Source organism: Acomys russatus, chromosome 30 (assembly GCF_903995435.1).
Source record: "Acomys russatus chromosome 30, mAcoRus1.1, whole genome shotgun sequence".
Classification (NCBI taxonomy): domain Eukaryota; kingdom Metazoa; phylum Chordata; class Mammalia; order Rodentia; family Muridae; genus Acomys; species Acomys russatus.
The window spans coordinates 20,097,547-20,109,595 of record NC_067166.1 but is presented as its reverse complement, the minus strand read 5'-3'; the positions used below and the strand labels follow the sequence as shown (position 1 = coordinate 20,109,595).

At 44.1% G+C, this 12,049-nt stretch overlaps 1 pseudogene; it reads right to left on the bottom strand.

Annotated features, from left to right (window-relative positions):
* Positions 1-1,083: 1,083 nt before the first annotated feature.
* LOC127212237 (transgelin-2-like) overlaps positions 1,084-12,049 on the bottom strand; it is a 37,580-nt pseudogene continuing 26,614 nt past the window's right edge.

The following is a 12,049-nucleotide window of genomic DNA, read 5'->3' as shown; positions in this document are numbered from 1 at the left end:
GCTGTAATGTCCAAAAGGGACTTCTAAAGGGGACATGCAATGCATAAGAAAGTATGCAACTTCCGGCGACAGCGACAGTGGAAATGCACAGCACCTGGTGGAGGCAAGTGGCAACATAAGCTGCTGGCAACATAAGCAGCTGCTAAAGGGCAGACTGGCAGAGCACCTGATTTATAACACAGCGACCCTCCAGGGTAGCAGCATCAGGACCAGGGTCTAGGAAGTGAGCACGATAGTTACGCTGCCTAGACAATGACAGTGGCAAACTGGTCACAATCATGTGAGAAATTGGTAAGCCTGAAACTCGAGGTAAGAAAGTCCAAATCCACAATGGTCTAATTGAAGCAAGCTTTTTATTTTAGAGATGCACCCTGGACTGGCCACCTGGCTATCGCACCCTAAGTTGGAATTTTAGAGAGCAGCCCCAGATGTGAGGAAGACTAGGTCTTTGTTTTGTTTTTGTTTTATTTTTAAAGAATAAGATTCTTTATTTAAAATTGGCAAACTCATGTTCCTCAAGCCCCAGACTAAGGTGTGGGTATCTCTTCCACCTCTGTTTCCTCAGCCGCACCCCTCAGCCACAGGGAGAGGGATAGAAAATAAGAAGACAAGAGGGCCTCTGCTAGGGAACGCTGCCCAGGGGTGTGGTAAGTACAGCCCAGCTGTGGCTGGAGTGACAGCCACAGGCCGTCCCTATAAATTAAGTCCCTGCAGCCACAGCTGGAGGAGAGGCATACTTGTAGAAAGGAGGTCAGTGCAGCACTGGGCCACAGGGTAGGCTCTCAGACTCTTAGCCAAGGAGTGGACTGAAAACACAGAGGGAGGCCAGGAAAGCAAAAGCATGCTGGGGGAAGGAAGCTTTAGTCCCAGGGGAAACAATGGTCCAGTTTTGATGGTTGTGGGGAAAGAATGTATTAGTAAGCCCAGAGACAGAGAGTCATCGGACACTGCCAGAGGTGCCAAGATAGGTTGGACCCCACGCTGGCAGAGGGGAGCTGAGCAATCCAGGGGCTCTCAGGGGCTAAAACATATATATTAACCATTCACGGAGGGCAGGGGCAGGTGTGTGTGTGGGGGCTGTGATCAGAGGATCTGGCGTGGCTGTGGGAATAGCTGGTCATGCCGGCCTCAGATGCTCCACGCTTGGTGCCCATCTCTAAGCCAACCACGTCCTCACCCTCTTGCAACTGGTTGTCAGAGAAGTTCCAAGGGTTCTCGTTGGATTTCTTAGGAAACCAGTTGAGATCTCCAGAGAAGAGACCATCGTCCCTGGCTACTGCCAGCCCACCCAGGATGATTAGTGTCAGCTGAACACAAGCCATGTTCTTGCCTTCCCAAAGATCCACAGTCTGGAAGATATCAGAGGTGTTGATGCCGTAGCTCTCCGCTGCCTGCAGGAACTGAGAGATCTGCTCCACCTGCTTGAAGGCCATCGCCGAGGCCTGGATCTTCTTTACAGGGGGCCCACCCCTCAGGGTATAGAGAATTAATAAGCTCACACAGCACTGTATGCGGGTCCAAGCGAGCTGGATCAGCAAGCAGATGCACACTTCAGGGGCTGCTGTGGCGAAGACAAGGTGTTCAAATAGCTCAGGGGTATCGGGATGCCAAATGAGGAATTTGGTGGACAAAATAGGTAGTTATAGGAACAGAACATAAGCGTGACAAGTTAGTTAATGACCTCCTGAATCAAGAATACGATTGCCATTCTTGGAACCGGCAGTGCAGAACCATTTGTAGTTATGATTACAAGTGGGACATAGCCCAGTCCTTGAGAAACAGAGATGACATCATAAACAGGAATGAGCATACGTTGCCTTTACCTTAAGATGCCTTTGAAGCCTAAGATGAAGGCAGGCTGGTTCTTCAAAGTGACTCTGCCTAGGGAAGGAGGTATTCAGAGCCAGTTTTTCAGGGGAAGACATCCAAACTGAGGGACGTGACATGCCAATCTATATCTGCTGAGAGACACAGCCAAGACTCTAACCCAAACTGCCAAGACGAGCTTCACCCTCTTTCCCAGGCTGCCTGCCTTCTCCTCTGTCCCCTCTTTGTCCCTCTTAGCCTTATTTCAATGAAGATGTGAGAGACGGGTAGAGAAAGGACACAATGATAATAAAAGGAAACAATACATGTAAAAGCACTTTGAAAAACTGAGGCACCACATAGGTGCCACGGAGCATTGCTGTTAAACGTGAAAACGGTTTATTGAATTATCCTCTCCCTACAATGGTAAATCATTTGAATTTTCCATCTTCCCCAAGACTGACTACTGAAAGAGGACAAATGGGGATTTAGGCTCCACAGGGGAATGCGCGGATTGAAGCGTAGCAAAGCAAGATTGCAAAGAAATCAGAAAGCCACCTCTGTAAAAGAAACACTGTCCAACGAGAAGCCGGTTCCTACAAAGGCCGCTCTGTGTGTTTTGTTGGTTGTTTTTGGGGTGATCTGATTTAGAACCAGCCCACCTAGTAAAGGAGAACCACAAATCACTGAAATGAAAAAATTTGCCTCACAATTAAAAAACCAACTGGGGATCATGTGTGAAAGGGAGAAAATAACACCAACCCAATGGAAAAGCTGAAAGTCCCAGAAACTTGGCTTCCTGCCCCACCCGCAGCCCCGGTGAGCCAAAAGGGAAACAGCACAGAGCTCATTCAAAGACCCTTAAATGAGAAAGCAGGTCACCCATCCTCTATCTGAATGTGACCCCTAGTGTTCAACTTGCAGGGCACTCAGAGAGGAAAATCTTCCTTAAAGGAAACTGTAGAGCCACGTGGTGTGACTATGTTGGATTTGATCTCTGTTCCTATCTTGCAAACAAGCAATTTAGGTCAAGGAGTGATAAATTGACTTGGGGAACACATGGGTTGTGACAAAGCTGGAAGGGAACCAGGTGGCCCAGTCTAGTTCGTGAGAACGTTTGCATTCTAGAGCTTGATTGGCACTAGATCCTTTGTGATAAGACCCACCCACAGTTCAACAGGAGATTTGGTGTTTCGTTACATGGGCCGGAATATAAAGTGGACACCGATACCGTGTACACACACTATGATCTGAAGCCATGCTCGTCAGTAACCAAACTTTAAACTGCTCATCTTCTGTACATGTGTGTATTTGTGAGTGTGTGTGGAACCATGGTCTTATGGTTGCAGTGTGTGCAGAGACCAGCCTCGGGTGCATTCCTCAGGAGTTGTTCCCTTTATTTTTAATATCTTTAAAGGTTGGTGTTTGGTTGGTTGGTTTGAGACAGGGTTTCTTGGTGTAGCCATGGCTGTTCTGGAACTCTGTAGACAGGCTGGCCTCGAACTCACAGAGATCCACCTGCCTTCGCCTCCTGAGTGCTGGGATTAAAGGCATGTGCCACCACTACCCAACTAAAGTTTGAGTTGTTTATTCAATGTAATTGTTTTATGTGTATGAGTTTGTGTACTGCATGTGCTTGGAGCCCGCAGAGTTTAAAAAAAAAAACAAAAAACAAAAACCAAAAAAACAGCATCTGATCCCTTGGGACTGGAGGTAGCAATGGCTGCAAGCCACCGTGTGGGTCCTGGGAACTGAACCTGGTTCTATTGGGGGAACAATAAGTACACTTAACTGACAAGTCACCTCTCCAGCTTTCACCCCTTAGTTTTATATGAAGTCTCTTCCCCAACCTGCAGCTCACTAAGTAGGATAGGGTGGGAGGCCAGCTCTGCCTTCCCCAGTGCTGATATTTTTTAAAAAAATTGTTTGCGACCACACCCAGCTTTTTATGTGAGTTCGGAGAGTTGAGTTCATGTCATTGAACTTGCAAGGCAAGCACTGGCCTGACAGAGCTCTCTCCTCGGCCTTGTGTTAGGAACTGTTGAAGATTTAGACCCTTTTCATATTTTTCCCATTACGCATCACACATCTCAGTGACAAATTATGCCATTTCTTCTCGGCCCAAGGTTTATAATGATCTTCAAGGGAAAGAAATGATAGCATATATCTGGAACATTCGGTGAGAATGGAAACCGGACAGGCAGAGTCTCCTGAGAGCTCCGGCTCCAGACACTTGTGTCCGCAGCTGTTAACATTCCATCCGTTTCCTGTCCTTCTGCTCCCAGCCTGCTGAGCGATGCCAAAGGACAGCGTGTCCCCAAGGCGTGATGACGCTCCTACCAACCCAGACGGTGGAACTCAGCTAGCTCTTAACATCCAGGGATATTTGGGTCGCTCCCTGACAGAGTCCTGCCAAAAGCCTGTCCACACTCCCTCGTCCTCAGCCTCTCCTCCACTGCTCAGCCTCCTGGCCACAGAATGATCTAACCCAGAGATCACTGACAAAACTTGAGGTCGTTCAACACGACCTAGCAATGCCCCCCTTTCTTCACCTACTCATCTCAGACTCCTTTCCAAAGGCAGAAATATTCTTTTCTTTTTCAAGGTCTTTTCTTTACCTTTGAGAATTCTTCCCAGATATTCCTCCATCAGCCACCAACTCTCTCCTTCGTTTCTGTCTTCTTTTCCCCCTCTTTCTCAGCTTCTCTTGCCTAGAAAAACACCTAAGTTTCCCTTAAACTTAGAAAAGAACCTTTTAGCCAGTTCCTCAAACTAAACCCATCTCTGCCTTTCGTTCATTGGACGTTCGTTTGGTGAGCCATATTCCCCAAGTCTTTAATCTGTGCTTCTTGCAATTTTATCCCAATGGTCTCTTGATATCACTTGTTCAGAAAATTAAAATAATCAAAATTTCATCCACCATGGTCAGAGAAGCTGCCTCTTGCAGCCAAACGGCCATCAATGAAGAGTCATGACTGGTCAACTTGGTGAGAAAGAGACTGATTGCCCAGCTCTAAATCGGACATCTGTACTAACACTACCCCCGCCCTTCAAGGAACATGGTGGAAGACGGGGTGGAAAGAATGTAAAAAAGAGAATGGAGTGATGTGAGCTCCAGCGCCAGCCAGCCTGCTACCGTGCCCCTGCCGTGACGCTCGTGAGATGATCCATCTCTAAGCAAGCTTTTCTAAGCTGCTTTGGTCATGGCATCTCTTCACAGCAATAGAACAGTAACAAAGACACTGGTGTTCTCTCCCTCAAACCAGATCATTCTTCACACGTAACATTCCACTAGGCTGTGTGGGGAAGACTAGGATCCAAACCTCCCCCATCCCCTCATAAAAGAACAAAAACATAAGATCTGCCTTTCAGAAGACTGATGTCTGGGGGATTTGCTTCACTTGGGGCCAAACCTGAGCTCTCAGCAGCAAAGGCGATTATTTTTCTTAATTACCATTGCTTTGCATCTTGTTATGTGAGCCGACATTGTCCTAATTTAGCTGATGGCTCCCCGTGATCACTTTAGATTTATTTAGTGGCTAATTTACTTAACATCGCTTTTGCTACTAACATTAATCAGAGGCCCAAAAACTCTTAATAAGCTCAATATTTTATGGAGAGTGCTACTCAGAGGAATGCTCTGTAGAAATGATGACAAAGCACAGAGTTTGTAGTTTTCAGAACCAATAGGTTACAGACTGATGAATTAAGAAGATATGACCTTCTATTTCACTGCAGGCTTCTTGTGCCACACGCAGAGCATTGGCGTCACTAGTTTCTACTGGAAATTTCTCACTAACCCACCAGTCACGGGTGACGGCATATCTATTGGCTTATAAATAATGAGTAATGAGCACGTAGCATTTAGTTGTTGAAATGACTTCGTTCACCATGGCTTCTCCTGCTGTTTCTCTTGAAATGGAACTTTCATTTGCATGTTTTTACCCTTCTTGACTTTTGATGTCGGGGGGGGGGGTTGGCAATAATGTGCAATAATGTGTTTTGGGGCTCTCTTTACATTCACCAATTAGAGATGACCTCAAACTTCAGGACTTGTCCTTGTAGAATTTGAAACCAAAGACTGAAGGGACAAATATAGAGGCATGCAGGAGAAAATATGAAAAATACTTAGAATGCGAATATACATCCCCGTCTGCTATAATTACATATGCATTTGCCTTCTGCCCTCATTTCTCAGTATCTAAAAAGTGCCCTTTCAAAGGGAGGCCAGAGAACGTTTGTTGAATGAATAAGTGATAGCAGCGATGGGGTGAAGGATGCGATGGATAGAATAGAATACTTCAATTGGTCAATTGCTTTAATTATTCTTCTCTTTCCTGTGACAAAATGCTTGATAGAAACAACTTTAAGAGCGAAAGCTTTGTTTTGTCTCATCACTTCGGAGACGTCTCCATCCATTGTTGCAGGGAAAGCCTGGAATTGGGAGTGGCTCCACCTTTTGCGTAGAAAGATGACAGAAGGCTAGAACCAGGGGCAGAGGTGGGTATAATCTTTAAAGGGCCACCCTTGGTGACCCACTGCCTGCATCCAGGCCCCACATCCTACAGGGCTGTTGTCTGTCAAATGGTGTGACAAGCTGGGAGCTGCTGTTGAAAACGTGAGCCTGTGGGTGACCTCAGATTCAAACTCTAACAGCAGTCAGCATGTGCCACTGGACACACTGGGGCCTTCCATTCCTCCCAGGTGGAGAAAGAGGTATGGAAGCACAGGATTAAAAGGAGCAGTAAGGAAAGTCTACCTCTAGGAGTGGGAGGAAGGAGACCAAGCCAAGCTTATGTGCTCTAGTCTGAAAGGTCCATGGGATCCAGAAGGATTTCCATCGCTGGCGCTGGGCCAAGAAGAAAAATGGGAGAAGCAAGGCAGCAGACAGAGTGACAGCAGTCAGGAGCATCACTCTCACCCCCAAAGCATGCTCTGCCTGTTTGAAAGGGCTCCTGAGGACTCAGTGAAACGGCGTGGTGGAAAGACTTCCAAGCCTTCAAGGCATTATGTTCACACAGTCCTAGGTCCTAGTAAAGCCAATCTCAGCCTTGGAAAAAGTGAGTAGGTGGCCAGGACACTTTAAAGATTTGTACTGAAATCTACTCCTCAACTTAATGCCTCAATCGTCACTCACAAGCTTATTTTTAATTCACTGGTATAGGATTTTGTATATTGATGCAAAATTAGTTTAATTCTAGATACAGTGGTAAAGAACTCAAATGTAAGATTTTTCTTCACAGACATTATATATACCTTTCTACTCTAACATGAGGTATTGTGCCCATATAACTCAATTATAACACAAGGTGTACTTCTAACACTTTGAACGTGCTATTGCAGGCTGTTTAGGACAAATAAGTTATACAAGTTAATTGTTAGTTAATCAAATCATGGGCATGCCAATTACTAGTCTACTTTTATCATAAGAATATACATCTTAGATGTGGAAGATAGATATGATTCTATAGAAATATCAGGCAGGATAGTTAGATAAGGTCTTCAAAACCCTCAGAGACATGCAGAATATGGCATTTAAAATATTCTTATTATTTTAAAGATTCACCGACAATGAGAAAGGTTAACTCTCGGCAACACCCAACCTACCTCAAAGAGGATGATGAGCATTGAAGAACCATCTGGAGATGGCTTCAAATGTGGCAAACAAGCCATGAGGCAAAATGTCCTCATTTCTACCACAGACAGAATTCTGCCTAAAATAGAGCAAGCTTGGATGCAGGTAGAGTTGACAGCCAAACTCTGCCAAGAAAGGGTAAACAAGTCCTCAATAGTTCCTGATTCACAAATACGTCTGTCAGATATATTGGACCAGAAGGCTGAAAAAGATGCTCCAATGTTATAGAGTTTTGAGTGACTGTTCAGGCAGCAACCTGTCTCTGTCATCTTCTCATTTGGGAAGCTGCTAACCTGCACTCCCGGCATACTAAGGTAATCAAGTTTATTCCTTCTCAAGTCTTTGATGGAATTGAAGACCAGGTAGCTCAGTTTTACAATGAAGCTTAGTTGTTTAGGGGTTAAGATGTTTTTCTGTCTAGATAGATGTTTTAAGTTGATAATGACAAGATGTGATGGAGACTGATTTACATTCGGAATTTTAGATGCACCAAGATAGGAAAGATGTTTTCTTCAAGGCTGTCAAATACAAATAGCCAACACTAAGAATGTAACATTTATATAATTCCTGATTGTGTCATTGTTCTTCTTGCTATGGGTAATTTATTGTAAATATATGTAATTATATAAATATATATGTAAAAACTAAAAAATGTTTAATTAATAAAAAAAAAAAAAAGATTTGGGCTGAGAGTCTCATGTGCCCTGTTATACAGTTCCACATTTCTCAAATGTTACCACATGGAATGCATTCTTAAAAGCATTTTTATTGTTTTTAATTTGTATTTAAGTATGTGTGTGTGTATGTGAGTGTGAGTGTATGTGTGTGTGAGAGAGAGACAGAGTGTATGTGTGCATGTGTGGTAGCAGGCACATCTGTGGAGGGCAGAGGAACCTCACAGGAGTTGGTTCTCCATTTCTGTCATGTGGGGCTCAGGACTGGCGCTCATGGGGCCAGGAATAGCAACAAACATCCCTTACACATGGAATCATCTTGCCATTCCTAGAATGTACAGAGTATTTCTTTCTTTTTCTGCTTTCAAAATTATTTGCATGTGTACATCTGCTTTGCCCACATGTATGTGTACACACCATGAACACGCAGTGCCTGCGGAGGCCAGAAAGCAATGTGTCATGTGGAGTTAGAGATGGCTGTGAGATGTAGGCGCTGGCAACAAAACCCAAACCCTCTCCACAAAAGCAGCAGATGTTCTCGGAGCTACATCATCTCTCCAGGCCCTGCAATGCTTTTTTTTTTTTTTTTTTTTTTAACAGCGAGACTTCATGGACCATGAGAAGCCTGGGAGCCTTAAGGTTACAAGGTGTAACTTCATCACTGTTCTATTGCTGTGAAGAGACCTCGGCAACTCCTATAAAACACACACACACACACAAACACACATGCACACACACTTAACTGGGACTTGTTTACAGTTCCAGAAATTTAGTGCGTTATGGTCATGGCAGGGATCAAGCAAGGTGCTGGGAGGTAGCTAAGCGTTCTACATTCAGATTGGCAGGCAGAGAAAGGACAGAGAGAGAGAGAGAGAGAGAGAGAGAGAGAGAGAGAGAGAGAGAGAGAGAATTTGAAACCCCCAGAGACACACCTCCTCCAGCAAGGCCACACCTCCTAATCCTTGTCAAATAGTGCTTCTCCTTGATAACCAAGCATTCAAATATATGAGCCTATGAGGCCATGCCTACTCAAACCCCCACACAGGGCTTACCAGGCACACCCAGTTAGCTGCAGAGCTGGGACAGGAACGTTATCCCCGAGGGGTCTAGTCTAAGGCATCAGCTATTCCAGAGAGCCCTCCAACATGAGTTAAACCCACTAGGGTTTTGTTCCAGGCCCCTACAAGTTGAAGGGCGAGGACAAGATGACATCCCACCTTCACCTGAGAGACACTTGCAGAGGCCATAAGTGCTGCGCTCCCTTAACATTGGCTTCCAGTAGCTTTGCAAGCACAAGCCAAGCTCAGCTGCTCTAGGGGGAGAATTATGAGTTTCTGTGACCTCCCTATGGAGTGCTACGTGGCGACAGTGGCAAGAGGAAAGCCCCACCATGAGCCAGCCTGTACACATTGCATGGGGAAGGATCCGGGCCCATACTCACCTGCAAGGGACACCTATTTTCTTGGTTAGCTGCAGTGAGATAAGGTAGCACTCTTCATCTGGAAGCTGAGAAGTACACTGATTCAGGCGGCGATGCCAAAGAGCTGTGGGTGGTTCCCCCTCCCCCACTCTGTCTATCTGGCTTGACATCAACTCTTTCTGATTTATAGCCCTCTATGAGGGGTGAGCAATGGGCATTTTTTTGTTTGTTTGTTTCAATTACAGAAAACAATTTTTAGTTAGACTAACAAGAGAATGGGATGAATATGACAAGAAATAAGTGGTTTTGTGAAACAAACCAATGAAGACACATGCTGTCTGCTAGGTGACCTCCTTCCCCCTTCATAATGTAACTGACTGCATTACTAAAGCAAATTTGTAGCATGGAACAACTTTGTATCAGGAACTTACACATACATAATATCTCTCTCTGTGTGTGTGTGTGTGTGTGTGTGTGTGTGTGTGTGTGTGTGTGTGTGTGTGTTTTAGGAGCCTTCAAAAACCACCCTGGACAGAGACTCCATGCTGCTTTTACAGTTCACACCACACAATTAGGCATTTAATTATGCAATAATTCTTTCCATATACTAGCTTTGAAAGTCCTTAGAAAGAAAAGGTCAAATACAAGCCTTCTTTTATACTTTCTACAAGACCTAACACAGACTTTAGCATTGTAGACATTCAAAAAAATATTTTTAATTTAAAGTGATGACTAAAAGTGATTAAAAATAATAGTACTTTAATGAAACCTAACCAAAAATATACATTAGAAGTGTTTATTATATGCAGCTCTGATAAATGCTTTTTGCTTCTATTATTTTCTCTGGTTTTTACTAAATAAAATTTTTTATTTATTCTTTGATAATTGTATACAGGTATACTGTGTATTTTTATTATATTCTCTCTCTCTCTCTCTCTCTCTCTCTCTCTCTCTCTCTCTCTCTCTCTCTCTCTCTCTTTCTCTCTCTCTCTCTCTCTGTCTCTCTCACTCTGGTGTACCTCTCACACACATACATTTCCCTTCCAACTTCAAAAAGTAATTTGCATTGGCTGATTTCAACAGGTAAAATATTAAGCCATGGGTATTAATAATAGCTGGAGAGGCAAGGCGGGCTGGGTTGATGAAGAGCTGTCAGAGCAATGTCAGAGAAGGTGAAACTACCTCCTGGTTGGGGAAAAGATTGATGGCAGAATGCAAAATGAGGCTAGAAGTGAGAAAGGGATGGAGAGGATGGCACAGAATGTGTTTTTGTTTCTTGAAGATCCCGCTTGGGGGAAAAATCTAACACAAAACAGCCCACAGATGCAAGCGAGGTAACAGTGTGGTCTCACTGCAGTGGGGAGGAAGCGACTCTGTGCCGACTTCCGGGTGTCAGGTTCAGACAGTTGTGTCATTAACAAAAAATGGAAACCACAGGCCTGAGGAAGAGATAAAAAAACTAGAACTCTGTATGAAATGTTTTGTGTTTATGGGCCAGTGAGAAATCTACATGGAGATTCCCAGTGAGTTAGAAATGCGGGGCTGGACCTCTGAGAAAGGACAGAAGGTGGGGCTGGAAATGAGACTCAGGTAGGTGAGGACATGGACGGTAATGGAAGACATGTGCGTCAGTGAGATTAGCAGAGAACAGAGTGGGGAGAGTGCAGAGAGACAAATGTGACTCCAGGCAGGCTGGGGACAGAGAGCAGGAGAGGACCCAAAGTGACATCCTAAGGGCTCATGGAGACAAGAGATTAAGATGGCGGCTAGCAGGCCAAGGTCTCCAAGAGCTCAAAGGAAAGCCATGGGCCACTAATTAGGACGTCAAAGTGGTAGAAGGTGACTTCGGAGACTTGGAGAATTTGAACCGTGGTGACTTAGATCTGCTTCATAACACATTTGCCGTAGTTTCAGACTTTCTCCTCCTTATTAATTTTCCTCTTTTTGCCCCAACTTCCCTCTCTGACAATCTCACTAATCAACCATAGCCTAATTCACTCTTGCACATAAGTTATTGGTTCCTGATATATAGTCTGTTAAATGGTTTTAAATTGTGCCCTTGGGTTCCTCGGACACAGCAGAAACTCTGAAGTGCCATCTTATTTTCCATCCATTTGGCAAATATTTAAATGTGGTTTAAATTTGACTATGTTAACTGATATTTGAAAAAGGTTAAGAGGACCAAGGAGATTTTATATCATACAGTCAATGTTCAGAGAACAGAGGAACCAGCCCCTCTGCATTTGTACAAGGCTATTCTGATTGATTGAAAGAATGACATCACCAATAGCAGGCATACATTCAGGTTTGAATGAGTAAATTTATGTGTGTGTGTGTGTGTGTGTGTGTGTGCGTGTGTATATATGCAAAGTAAATTTATACCTACATACATATTCTAAGTAAATTTATATATACATATATATTCAAAGCAAAATAATAAATAGCAAGAGATAGATTACAGATGATATATAGATATAGACAAATGATAGATAGATGATAGGTTAGAGATAGACA